The sequence below is a fragment of the Cavia porcellus genome, unplaced genomic scaffold (genome assembly GCF_034190915.1).
Source record: "Cavia porcellus strain 051 isolate PalLab524CR breed Dunkin Hartley unplaced genomic scaffold, mCavPor4.1 scaffold_19, whole genome shotgun sequence".
NCBI lineage: Eukaryota > Metazoa > Chordata > Mammalia > Rodentia > Caviidae > Cavia > Cavia porcellus.
This window is the reverse complement of record NW_026947502.1, coordinates 24,773,548-24,786,464: the sequence shown is the minus strand read 5'-3', so window position 1 is coordinate 24,786,464 and position 12,917 is coordinate 24,773,548. Positions and strand designations below refer to the sequence as shown.

The following is a 12,917-nucleotide window of genomic DNA, read 5'->3' as shown; positions in this document are numbered from 1 at the left end:
ATTAGCAGTAGGTTTTTAAAAAATATGTAGATGGGCTGGGGATTAGCTATGTGCCTACCTGGCAACCATAAAATCATGAGTTCGATCCCCAGTACCCCCACAAAAATGTAGATGTTCTTTATCCAGTTAAGAAAGTTTCCTTCATTGTAGTACCATGTTGTATTTATCATAGTAGCTTTGTAGTATAATTTCAAGTTGGGGTAGTGATGGCCCTTCCCTTGCCTATGTTCCCTAGGATGGTTTTTACTATTCTAGATCTCTTCTGTATCCAAATGAATTTTAGGAATGTTTTTCCTAGTTCTGTGAGGTATGTTAATGGTATTTTGATTGGGATTGCATTAAATCTGTATAACAATTTTGTGAGTACAGATATTTTCACTACATTGGTTCTTCCCATCCATGAGCAAGTGTTATGTTTCCATTTTCTGATAACATCTTTGTTCTCCTTTTTCACAATACTTCAGTTTACAATGTATAGATCTTTTACTTCCATTGTTAGATTGATTCCTTAGTATTTCACTTTTCTAACGCTATTGTGAAGCATCAAAATTTCTCTCTTGATATTGGTGAACAAAAATGCTACTGATTTTTGAATGTGGATTTTGTATCCAGCTACACTACTGAATTCAATTACTAACTCTACAAGTCTTTCAGTGGAGTTTTTGGGTTCTTCTATGTAGAGTACCATGTTATCTGCAAATAATGATAATTTAACTTCTTTCTTTCCTATCCTTATCCCTTTTATTCATCTTTCTTGTCTCAATTCTCTGGCTAATATTTCCAGAGCTATATTGAATAGGAGTGGTGATAGTGGTCACCCTTATCTTGTTTCTGATTTTTACAGTGAAAGCTTTCAGGTTTTGGACATTTAGTATGATGCTAGCTCTTGGATTGTTATAGATGGCCTTTACCAGATTGAGATAAAGATCTTATATTTCAATGTTCTGTAGGTTTTTTTAAAAATTATGAATGGGTGTTGGACTTTGTCAAATGCTTTTTCTGCATCTATTGAGTTGATCATAAAACGTGTACCTGAGGATCAATGGAACAGATTAGAAGATAGAGAAACAACACCACACATTTAGCTACCTCATCATTGACAAAGGGGACAAACATGTTCACTGGAAGAAAGATAGCCTTTTTAATAAATGGTGCTGGAAAAATTGGTTATCTACATGCCGGAGACTAAAATTGGACCCATGTATATTACCATGCACTACGCTAAGTCAAAATAGATCAAAGATCTAGACAATAGAACACAAACACTAAATCTGGTGGAAGACAGAATGGTTAGAACTCTTGAAGACATAGCTGGAGGCAAAGATTTCATGAACAAAATCTCAATTACATGGGAAATACTATAAAGAACTACAAAGAATCAACAACTGGGATCTCATTCTTTTAAGAAGGTTTTGCACAACAGAATAAGTTACCAATAGTGTGAAAAGATAACCCATAGAATGAGGAATAAATCTTTGTCTCTCAGAAAAAGAAGCAATATCTAGAACATATAAAGAATAGAAAATAGAGTCATCATATTTAAAGACCCAATTAAAAATGGGCATCTGAGAGTAGGCATCTCATTTAACACTGGACCAGGCTTGGAAACCTGGCCCATGGCCACTTGCCTGGCTGGGATTTGAGCCGTAACTTCTGACTGCATACCTGATACTTTTACCTCTACTCCTATCTTTCCTCTGACTCTTTCCAACTGTGGGGTGAAAGGTAGAGGATGACCAGATGTCACACATTGGAGAAAGGCAGGTATCCCGTCCTAGAGAGGCTTGGATCTAATGAAAAACTCACAGCAGCCAAAGACTTGCTCTCTGGGTGCAGATTCCAACTGAAGTCCAGGTCAGTATCCTGGGCCTCAGAGCCCCCAGTAAGCGTCTCGTGCAACTTCGACATTTTAGTTCCAGCGATTAGTTGTCACTTGGAAAAGTGGCTTTATAGAGATGTCAGAGCCCAACCTCCTACATGCACTGGTAACTGGAGTCTAGAGTTGGTCCCCATTGTCTGGAACTTGGTGTGAGGTGGTGAGCAGGACAAAGGTGATGGGAAGAGACAGAGCCTGGAGGGGTGACGTGGTTGGCAGGATGTCATGAGTTTGGAAATGGCCGAGGCTGCATGCCACCGAGGATGGGGGTCTTCCAAAGATGCAGGCAGGACTGATGTGGTCCCAGAAAGCTCCCTGCAGCCCTCCATCCCATGCCTGCAGCTCTCAGCCATTTGAAGCTGCCGGAAGGTCTTCAGAGCCAATGTAGTCAATCATGGGGAGACGCCATGGCACCAGTGCAAGCCACATGCAAAGACAATGGGGCCAGGTCCTGGCCTGATGATATCCAGAAGCCACCATCCCTCTGCCTCCCCCAACTAAGGTTAGGGACTCTCAGCAGGAACCCAGGGCTCAGCATCCCCTTCCCAGACCCAGAGAAATCTCCTTTGGGACAGAAACCCACACACTGAAGTCCACCCCGGATGAGAGTTGAGATACAATGAATCAATCATATCTTACTGTGATGGCTTTTGCTCCCAAACTGGCAAGTGTGTCATCACCACACAGCCCTCCCGACTGCTTGCACCTGACTTACCTGCAAGAGAGAACACAATGGGGTGACAGCCACCTTTTGAGGAAAGTCAGAGTCTTAAATGGCTCTTCCCATCCAGGCAGCACAAAGTAGGAGCCAATGCACATTTCTCGTTAGCTCTTGACTTTGACCATATCAGCTCCCTGAGAGATGTGACAGGCACCAAGGTGGGGCCTGGAAGGAGGCTCTTCTCTGCGACCCAGAATGATGGGCAGCAATGTCCTGAGGACTGAAAGCAGAGGGACCCAAAGTGCAGCAAGCACCAAGGCATTTGTGGAGGTGACAGAGGAGATTTAGCCTTCTGGGTTGATAGCTGGGGCCAAACTCTGCTTGGATTGTTTCACTGGGGGAAGGAATGATATCACCCAAGATTTATTCTTTTTACTTTACAACCAGTAGTTTTCTGAGGTTTTGTCTGTCCTCTACAAAGCTGCAAGCCAAAAGGAATGAGCCGTTCTGGGGTGGAGTTTCAGTTCTCCTAGAAGATGACGTTCACCTCTTCCCTTTCCCTGTTACCAAACAGAAATCTCTGTTCCTCCCATGACACACCCACCCCTTCCCAGAATCTCCCTGTGAGATGTTCCCAAGCTCCAGGGTGCTCCAGACTGTGAGATGCGTTAGGAGCTCAGGCCACGGCAAGTCCAGGATGAGAATCTTGGATAGCAACCCCTTTCCCCAGATATGTACAAACATCTGGCACACACTGGGAGATCTTAGTAAGCATGGTGTGTCCTGCTGGGTTGTGTTGTATTTTCTTAGTGCATATGTGGAGTGACAGCTCTTCACAACCTTGAAGTACTAGGGGGATATATTCACTTTTGATCTTTCTAGTCCTGTGATTCAGAAGCACCACCATCCACAGTCACACAGCCTAAAGTACAAAACAAATGTTCACCTGAAATTCAAGATGGCAGCTCTGAATGCAGGCTTGTCTAGATTTAGTTGATTTCCCCACACCCTGTTAATGCATTTCTGTCATCAGGCTGGGCTAGGAAGCGCCCTTCCGGCATGCCTCACTCACAGTACTGGTATTTTTATACACACTGTGATTCTCACTGTCCACCACTTATTGACATTGGGACCACTGTTGCTGTCTCAGAAGATGGGAACAATATTCACTTGGCTTGCATATCAGCCACTTTTGGCTCATATTGCCACACATTCATAGTGAACCTATCACCAAATCCTACTTTCTAAAATTTCCTAGATTCCTTTGTAACAATGTTACACCAGGCTGCCATGAACTGTGGAACTGATGGCTGGCGCTCAGCAACCACATTGGATCATGAAGTAGCAGACATGGGTTGATGTTGGTAGAAGAACCCTAACTTCCTCAAGATTTCTTGAATCTATTGCACCAACCCCATTTCAACAACCTCCTGATTTTTTTTTTTTTTTTTTTTTTTGCGTGTGAAAGACATAAGCTTCTAGCAAATTTTTGGAGGGGAGAATTTTGATGATATGCAGCTGAACTTTAACTGAGTTGCTGAGGAATAGTGAGAGGAACCTGACCTTTGAGTAAGTATATGCTAGGTAGAGCCCTTCTGACTTCTTGATTTACAATGTAATTGCAGCACTGAGATTGAAGGAGAGGAGGGCTGCCCAGCAGACACCAGGCCAAGTCAAATGTGACCCCGGTTACCCTGGAAAGGGTAAGGGGCCAGCAGTGGTGAGTGTGAGCGGCACTGTCCCCACCTGGATGACTCCTCCACTCCTCAATCCCAGGGTTTTGATTCCAGGATTACTTCTCTTTTATAAACTTCTGTAAACGAGAAAAGCAAGTATAAAGTCCTGAAGCATCTTGCCGACGCCGCTCAGCAGTGTCTGGGGGATGCAAACCTAGATCTGGCTGCCCAGCACAGCCCTGACGGATCCAACAGGCTGAGATCTTCTGTGTAACAGAACAATTTCTTGAGGCCTCAGTTCTATTTAGTGTTTGACATCTCATGTATACGGTGAAACTATGATGGTGCCAAACTCGGGGTTGCTTGCTGTGAGGTTATACAGCTGAGCGCAGAGTGTGTACTTAGTACAGTAATTTCTGGGTTTTCTGTACCTCTAAACAGAACGGCATGGGAAATTAAAGATCACCCCCAGGCGTAAGGTTGTGCATGTTTTATTTTAATCTGCAGCAGTAGTGGAAAAAGAAGCAGCCTCAGCACTTTGGCCAGAGTTTCAGGTGAAACATTTTGAAGAAATAAAAGGTTGAATTTTGCAGAGGGAGCATAGGTTTGGGCCCCACTTGCTTGGTCCCTCCTTTGGCTTCTCTTCTATCTGTGGAAGAAAGAGATCACCTGGGCTCTCTTCCGTGGTCCTGGGCCTCCGGGCCTTCCCTGGGCTGCTGCTGCCCTCTGCTGGTCGGAGATGCAATTGGTGAACAGGAAGCCAAGGCTTCCGCAGCTCCTCCCACTGCTGTCGCCACTGGAGGGGAAGCTGAAGGAGGAGGCCACTTAGGCAAACTAAACTGTGTTCAGGGCTGCTTTGGGCACCGGAACCGGGATGAAGGGGAGAGACAGCTTGGGTGAGAAAGACCAGGAGGCAGGTCTAGTGCAGGGGCCCACACGACTTCCTAATCATCTTTCAGCAACTGCTACCCCCTGACAAACAGCCATTAGTGCCCTTCTATTCAGAAATGGCCTCTCAGAATGGTAATTTTCATTCCCTGCCAAGGTGTGGACTGCGAGGCCCCATTGCCCGCCTTCACATTTCTGATAGTGGGCAAATTACTTTCTCCTGCCTCCTGCCCAGAGGCTCCACTTTTCCCTGTGGCCCTTGGCGACTGCTGCAGGTGGGCTGTTGGAAGCTCACGACCTCTCGGCAAATGCACCTGCAGACCAAAGCACGCTTTGCAGGCGTGGCAGGGATTAGAGGCTGGCGATGGCCTCCTCCGAGGGCACGTGGCCTTGGCCTTTGAGGCTTGGGTTGCGGTTAGAGGCGGCGCTGCCTTTGTCCGCAGCGTTAATCCGGCCACATCCAGATCCTCGCTTGAGCACATCCCCCCTCCAGGAGCCACCCTGCTCCCTGCTTCTGGCACCTCTCACATCTGTCTGCTTTGAGCTGAAGCAAAAGGTGAAAGACCCAATGGACAGATCTTCCTCCTTTTGTCCCTGTACCATGCATCACCTAATTTCAGGTTAATTATTACACAAGTATTATGGGAGGGCTGCTCTGGGCCCACCACCATCTAGAGGCGCAGTATCTGCAGTGACAGAACTGATGCTCAACTGGCCCTCCTGGAGCTCACATTTATCTCAGTGGGGCGCACGGAGCTAGGAAAGAAATGGGTGAATGAGTGAACTAGGCAGCCCCTTGGAGCACAAATGCCAGGGAGAGCCAGGAAAGCAGCGAAGGAGGGGAGCGGGTATTGCTACCTGAAAGGGCACTCGGAGGTCTGGGGAGGTCTGGCTCGTGGGAGAACCAGCCACGTGGATGTCAGGAGACGACTGCTGCAGGGGAGGGCACATGCGAGGCCTTGAGGCAGATGAATGGGTGCCAGGTTTGTGGGACAGCGAGGAGGCCAGAGCAGACACAGCAGTGTGTGAAGTGCAGAGGGGAGGCGCTGAGGGCTGTGAGTGGCTCTGATCATCCAGGGCCTTTACTTCGGGTATGACAGAAAGTGATGGAGGGGTCCTGGGAGGGGGCGCCCAGTCTGACTGTTTGCAGAGTATTCCTGCGTCTTCTGGCTGAAGAGCAACTAAAAAGGGAAGGCAATGACCAGCGCAGGGAGACCTGTGAGGCTGAGGGGCTCCCATAAAAATGCAGGATGAGAGCTGGGGGGTCATTTGCACTGCTGCTTAACAGGAAAGTTGCCAGGGGGAGAAGACGAGTCAGGAGTGAGAACGGACAGCTGGGCTAGAGGTCCCTGGTCTGCCAGAAAGGATAACTGTAATCTCTCAAGCACACACACAAGATTTACCTGAAACTGTATATTATCTTTTTTCAGTAAATGTACACACTCTTCTTGCCTTAAAAGTAGTATTCATTGTAAAGTGTTGCCGATTCACTGTACGTTTCTGTTAGTGCATGTCGGAGTTATGTAATGAGTACACTCTTTGTGGGCAGCTGCTGCGTGTACGTGATGCGTCCTGATTCTTTTCACACTGCCTCTTCCCCCGCGCCCCTCCTCCTCTGCGTTCTGAAGGCAAGTGTGTTTTCATTCAGTGGTCCTGATGCTGCGGTGGATGGCTGGAGGTTGGGCCAATCTGCTGCAGATAGAAAGGTGGACTTTGGACTCAGAGAAGCCTGACTTGTGAGCCTGACCAGGCCTTGGGCAGATGGTTTTGCCTCTCTCAGCCCCCATTTATTGACCTGTAAAGTGAGGACGATGGAACCTGCAGCCTCAAGTGCCCAGTGAATGCTCATCGCTGCCCACTCTCCACCTGTAAGAGCTGTCCTCTCTTCTTGCCTTAACATAGACTTGTAGGACCCTGTCCTTTCTCGGTCCACCATTTTCTCCCCTACCATATAGGGACAAATCCCTGATAAGAGGGCTCAGAGCAAAAAGGTTGAGCCACTGACAAGAGCTGAGCACAGCAGTGCTCAATCTGTGCTGTCCTCGTACGGTCCTGGAACAGGACAGTCCCACATCCTCAGGCCTCACAGATGTGGTCCTCTTGCAGTCAGAGCATCATGATGGTAGTGCTCTTTGGACCCCTGCTTTATGCTGCCCTCTTTCCTGTGTGTCCTTGTCCCCCTGCCTCTAGGCTCAGGTTCTGCCTGGCATCCTCTGTCGTCCCTCACTTCCTTGGTGAGATCACCAACAATTCTACAATTCTCTCTCCTGCCCCACACTCTCCCTAACTCCAGACTCCATTCTCAGCTGCCTTCTTGACATTTCCACGTTGAAGTCCCACGTGATGACTCTCAGACTTCATGAACAAAACTCCTGCAAACTTGTCCCCAGCTCGCTCCATGTCTCCCTGTGGCATTTATTAAAAACTATTTCCCTAGTCATGCAGATACTACTTTGGAGCCTTCTCTGACATTTGCCTCTCACACCCATAGCCAGATCATCAGCATGTCCTGTTGGCTCAACCTCCAAACTATGCTCGAGTCCAGCTGCTTCTCACCACTGCCACAGCACCGAGGCGTGGACATGCCTTGCCTGATCTCCTAACCGTTGTGTCTGTTTCCCAGGGTCTGGACCATCCCCGAGTCCCCTGTGATCCTTTGATGCCTCTAAGAGGATCACTGTCCTCTTACACACAGTGCTTTTCCATAGTTCCCAGTTTCCCTGCAGAATAAACACAGATCCTTGCAAAGACGCTTTTGATTGGAGCCAAAGCTCTAAACAAGATCGGAACTGGGCAGGCCCTTGGAGTGCACGGCAAGGAGAACAGGCTGGCCGGAGGGCCACAGCCGGTTGTGAGGGCTCTCAGCAGACCGTCTTGGTGGTAGACAGGGAGGGAAGGGCTCACCGAGGAAGTGACATTTATGATAAAGTGACTTAGAGCTGAAAGTGCCTCCTGGGATGTTTACTTTACTAAGTTTCTTCTACTCTGTTTCTAAATGGAAGAAAAACAAGTCCATGGAGGTGAAGTGACCTGCATGTTACTCACACAGCCAAAACACTAAGGCAGGCCTCTGGCTATCAAGTTTGTGAGTTTACAGCTTTTGGATTGCTGGTCTGCTGCAGTTTCTAGTGGGAGTGTAGTCTGGGAGTGCTGTGAGCTATTAGCTCCTGTCACACATTCACACATACACACACATGCACACACACATGTACCCACACATGCACCCCCCCCACACACACATACATACACACACCATCCCTCCACATCCACAAAGGATTGATTCCAGGATACCCATAGATACAAAAATGTACAAATGCTCAAGCCCTTGAACAAAATGGCTTGGAATTAGCATATAAGCTACATTGATCCTCCCCTATATTTTATATCAGCTCTAGATGATTTATAATTCCTGCTGCATTGTGAATCCTGCGCCACGTTGTTATGCTGTGTTGCTTAGAGAATAATGCCACAGTTCTAGCTGCTGCACTCCTTATCCTCCTGTCTGAAAAGCTCTTCTCTCGACACCTGGATGTCTGGGCTCTGACTTCTTTAGGTCTCACCCAGTCACTTCCCAGTGACATTCCCTGACCCCCCTGGCCACGTGGCTTTTCTTTGCTCCTCCTCCTAGCTGAATGCTTTTTCTTATCATGTGCACGTCTGCGCATCTAGTAGAGCGATGCTCCCTGGACAGGAATTTGGCTGCTTTGCTCACTAGTTCCTGGCTTCTTTTATGATTTGGGACCTGGAGGAGCTTGGACCTGTCATGCCCTCTTTGGACACCAGGTGGCAGCCCAAACCACCTTCATGCTCTTGGCTTCCTTGGTCCTTGCTGGATTGCCCCTGAGACTGCCCAGCTGAAAGCTGAACCCCAGGTCTTGGGCCTCGAGGACCATGCTTTTTCTGATCCCGTGCGAGGATGGCTCCTCTGAGGCGGGGAGTTCACACTTCTTTCCTGAGCAGGGCGGGGAGGGGGACCTCTTCTAGATTTAATCTGCCCCCCTGGTCCAGAAAACGAGACATTGTGGAGTGCCTACTGGGTGCCAGGCAGCATGATGAGTGCTTTTTAATTTGTTGTCCCATGAATCCTCACCACAGCTCTGTGACGTCACTGCTCCTATTTGCAGATAAGGAAACTGACATTCAGAGAGACCGGATTACTGGCCTGAGGCCACACAGCTGGTAAGTGCAGGTCTGGGATTCTCACCCTGGGCTCTGAGACCAGAAACCTGGCAATCTCCGCATTAAACATCCAGTTTTTGGGGCAGAAGGCAAAGGTGGAGCCTGGTCCATCCTTGGGCTGCGAATCAAGGAAAGGGATCGACATAGGTTTACGGCTGGCACCCTCTTTCCTCAGTGCCCACACATCTGGTAACAATGAAAAATAAGTCAACCCCTGCATAGCACAGTGAAAACTCAGCCAGGGCGGGGTTTTCCTCCTGTGCTCCCTCCCAGTGGCCAGGGAGGCCCAGTGTGGGAGGAGAGGTCCCCTGTGCCCCAGGCTGCATCTTTTCAAAGGATTCTTCAAAAGCCTTACAAGGCAGCCCAGGGGAGCCACTGGTGGGAAGAGATGCCAGGCAGAGGAGCGAGTCCTAATTACAGAGGCACAAAGGAGCTGGGTCCAGGGGCTTTCATGGGACCCGGCTGGATGTGAGGTCACTGGAATTCTTCTAGCCTCTCCCCTGCCCTCCCTCAAGGCATTCATTTCTCCTCCCTGGGCCTTCACTCAGATGCAAGTGTTCTCCAGCTCTCTGAATCCAGGGGATGGACAGAAGGACAGAACACAGGGACACAGGTCCTCTGAGGCACAGGACAGTTCAGAGCTGGACAGGCCTCAAGTGGGGGCTCTGACCAAGCCCCTTGTTGGTGGCCCAGTGCCGGTTGACATCCCATCCTGGACGGGAGGCACATCCCTGACTGGTGGGGAGCATCCCAGGAGGAGGTACGTGGGGACATATGGCCTGTGGTTGTCACCATGGCAGTGCCTGTGTTGACTTGGGTGTGTGGGGGCTGTGCTGGGATTGGTGCCACCCTTTGCCTTGCTTGGGATTTGCCCAAGTCACCAGTTGAGGGGGCAAAGAGCTGGAGAACAATGAAGCCCCTAGGGAGACACCCTGAGGCCCGGGCAGTGTCTGCCCCAGCAGCATCTGGGGACTTGGGGGCCGCACAGCTGCGATGGAGAGGCGCAACTCAGCAGCTTGGGGCTGGCAGCTCTACAATGGGGAGTATCGGTGCGGGGAGCACAGCTCTCCTCCCGCTCCCGGGGACAGTTCTGTTTGGTTTTCAGTTCCATCTGGGGAAATCTTTGTGCTTCTTTCACCTCCTCCTCGTTGGGCCTGGAGCTGCTTCAGACATTGTTGGTGGGAATGTAAATTAGTACAGCCACGCTGGAGAGCAGTGTGGGGTTCCTCAGGACTAAAAATAGGCCTGATACAGGATGGATGGGGCTGCCCGAGCCTGGGCACACACCCAAAGGAAAGGAAACAGCGCCTGGCTTCGAGACCTGCACACCTCCGATTACTGCAGTGCCATCCACAGGCGCTCAGGGCTGGAATCAGCCTGTGTCCTGGTCAGCAAGTGAGCATGTGAAGAAAGTGTTGTGGAGATACGTAATGGGGTACCACTCGGCTGTAAAGAACAAAACTGTCATTTGATTTGCACCAAGATGGCTGGAGAACATTGTGTTACATGAAATAAAACAAAAGAGAAAGATATGTTTTGCATGTCCTCTCTCATATGTAGAAGTGTTTTATTTATTTTTAAGGACCCAAGCGTAGAATGGTGATTCCTAGAGGTTGGGTGGGTGGGGGAGGAGTGGCAAAGGCTGGAATGGATCAGGACTTGCTGCACGCATGCAGTGAAGTCTCACACTGAACCCCACTCAGATGCGTGAGCAATACTTTAGTAAGCATGTTTTTTTAAAAATACTTTGATACGGAGAATGTCAAAGACCAGTTACCAAGGCTTGGACTTGTCCTTGGTTCCTCCTGCCTATTCCTAGGTCCCAGCTCCCGGGGGCCCTGTGCATGGACAATAGCAACACCTAAGTGTATCCTGAGCGTCGATTACATACCAGGCAGGGTGCTGGAGCTCTCGGATTCCTTTGCTTTCCTCCCCACCATCCCCCTGGGAGGTAGGACACGGGACACAGCTCACATGAGGAGACGACCTGTGCTGTGTGCTAGTGACTGGGGCAAAGCCTTCCACGGCATGGGGGTGTCGTCCTGTGCAAAGCAAGTTCCCGGGTGCTATTTGCCAAGCTGAGTAATGAGAAGGGACGAAAGCTCAGAATGGAAGTCACCTAGCTGAGGACACACAGCAAATCACTGACAACCTGCCCTGGGGCCTTGTACTTTTATTCCTAGCCCATGTTCCGTCCACTGCGCCACACTCAAGGCTGTGGTCAGCTGCTTCTGCCCGGGGGTGCAGGGGCAGGCAGGAGCCCTGGAGATGCTCTTGCTGGGGACACAGTGCCTATCAGAATGACCTTCTCTGTGCCTCAGTTCTTGGACTAGCAAAATGGGGTGAAGGAATTGGGAACTCCATCAAGATGGAGTTTTGTACCCTAATTTTCAACTCTCAGCTCCCCACAGGGTAGTTCCCTGTGGATCTCCAGGCCGCGAGTGCTCCATGTGCACAGTTGTCTCCCAGGAGCTCCCCAGCTCGGGCTCGCCATCGCTCAGCCATGTGGTGCCAGGCTCCTCTGCCTGGAGCGCTCTTTCTCTTTTGGCTCTGAATTAGGTAGTCAGGCTCTTCTCATCTGCTCTCCCCCAAATCCCACCCCCGGGCCCTCTCATTCCAGTCCTATAGCCGCACTGCAGGACCCCCAGACCCATCTCTTTCTGGATTCTCTGCTCTGCACCTGGGATCTCCTCCCCTCTATGTGCTAGGTGAGCTCCTGCTACCCTGTAAGACCCAATCCAAATGTACCCTTGGTTAGGAAGTCTTCTCTGGTGCTCTGGCCCTCCTTGGGTGGAGGTAACTGGGGCTGTAACACTTGGCTCATCACTCTTATTCACTGGCTCATAATAGGAGAGATAAATGTATCCCAGTGAAGTCAGCTTTCGGTGCACTGACCTGTCTGTCTCACTATCTATGCATTCATTAAGCAAATGTTTGCTGAGCCTAACCACAAGCCTGGGTTTACCCACAGCCCTTTTCTAACATGGCTGTGAGTTTCTTGGTGGGGAGGGACTGTGCATAGATAGTTTCTGTGTCCCTAGAGTTGGCATCTAGCTCACCAATGTGGTCAGAGGCCTTTAACCTAGTAATCACTCAGGATACATCCAGCTCCTTGCAGAGGTGCCCAGCTACCCCCTGGCATGGCACCCACTCCTCCCCAGGCAGCTCTAGCCCTGCCAGGAGGGTCAGATTTGGCTGCAGGTGGTGGAGTTCAGCTCCTGTCACAAAATCTACTGCTGCTTGTAGGGAACTGGACCAATCTCTTGCTGTTTGTGCTTCATTTGGTTTGGGTTTCATTTCTTACCAGTGTTCGGGTGCTCCTGCACTGAGGATGTGGTGTTGTGTGTGCTGGTGCTGGCAGGGGGTGTTGGAGTAGACACACCCCCACTGAGTATCCTCTGGCCAGAAGCCCCAGGCTCTGGGTGGCCCATGTACCTCAGAGCCCCCCATCATGTGCTGGGTCAGACCTGTCTGTCTCCTGGAGAAGGGAGTCTGAGCAGCAAGCTCCATAAGAGCGATGCCTGTGTCAGGGTGATTGGGGAACAGATGCTTTTTGAAGAGCAAATCCATAGATGTATGAGGTGGAGGTGTGGGCTGATGGCTCTGCCTTCCCTAGTGAGCCTGCTGGGTGATGGAT

General features: G+C 49.7%; 1 protein-coding gene across 4 annotated transcripts in view; it reads right to left on the bottom strand.

Annotated features, from left to right (window-relative positions):
- The window catches only part of Kcnip1 (potassium voltage-gated channel interacting protein 1), a 358,462-nt gene that overhangs the window by 90,607 nt on the left and 254,938 nt on the right, over window positions 1-12,917 (bottom strand). The window contains exon 2 of one of the 4 annotated variants that reach the window (XM_063230764.1): window positions 2,516-2,591. The exons of the other annotated variants lie outside the window; for them this stretch is intronic. The gene's annotated coding sequence lies outside the window, so the exon portion shown is untranslated. The remainder of the gene's footprint in view (window positions 1-2,515; window positions 2,592-12,917) is intronic. 4 annotated transcript variants of the gene reach the window in all.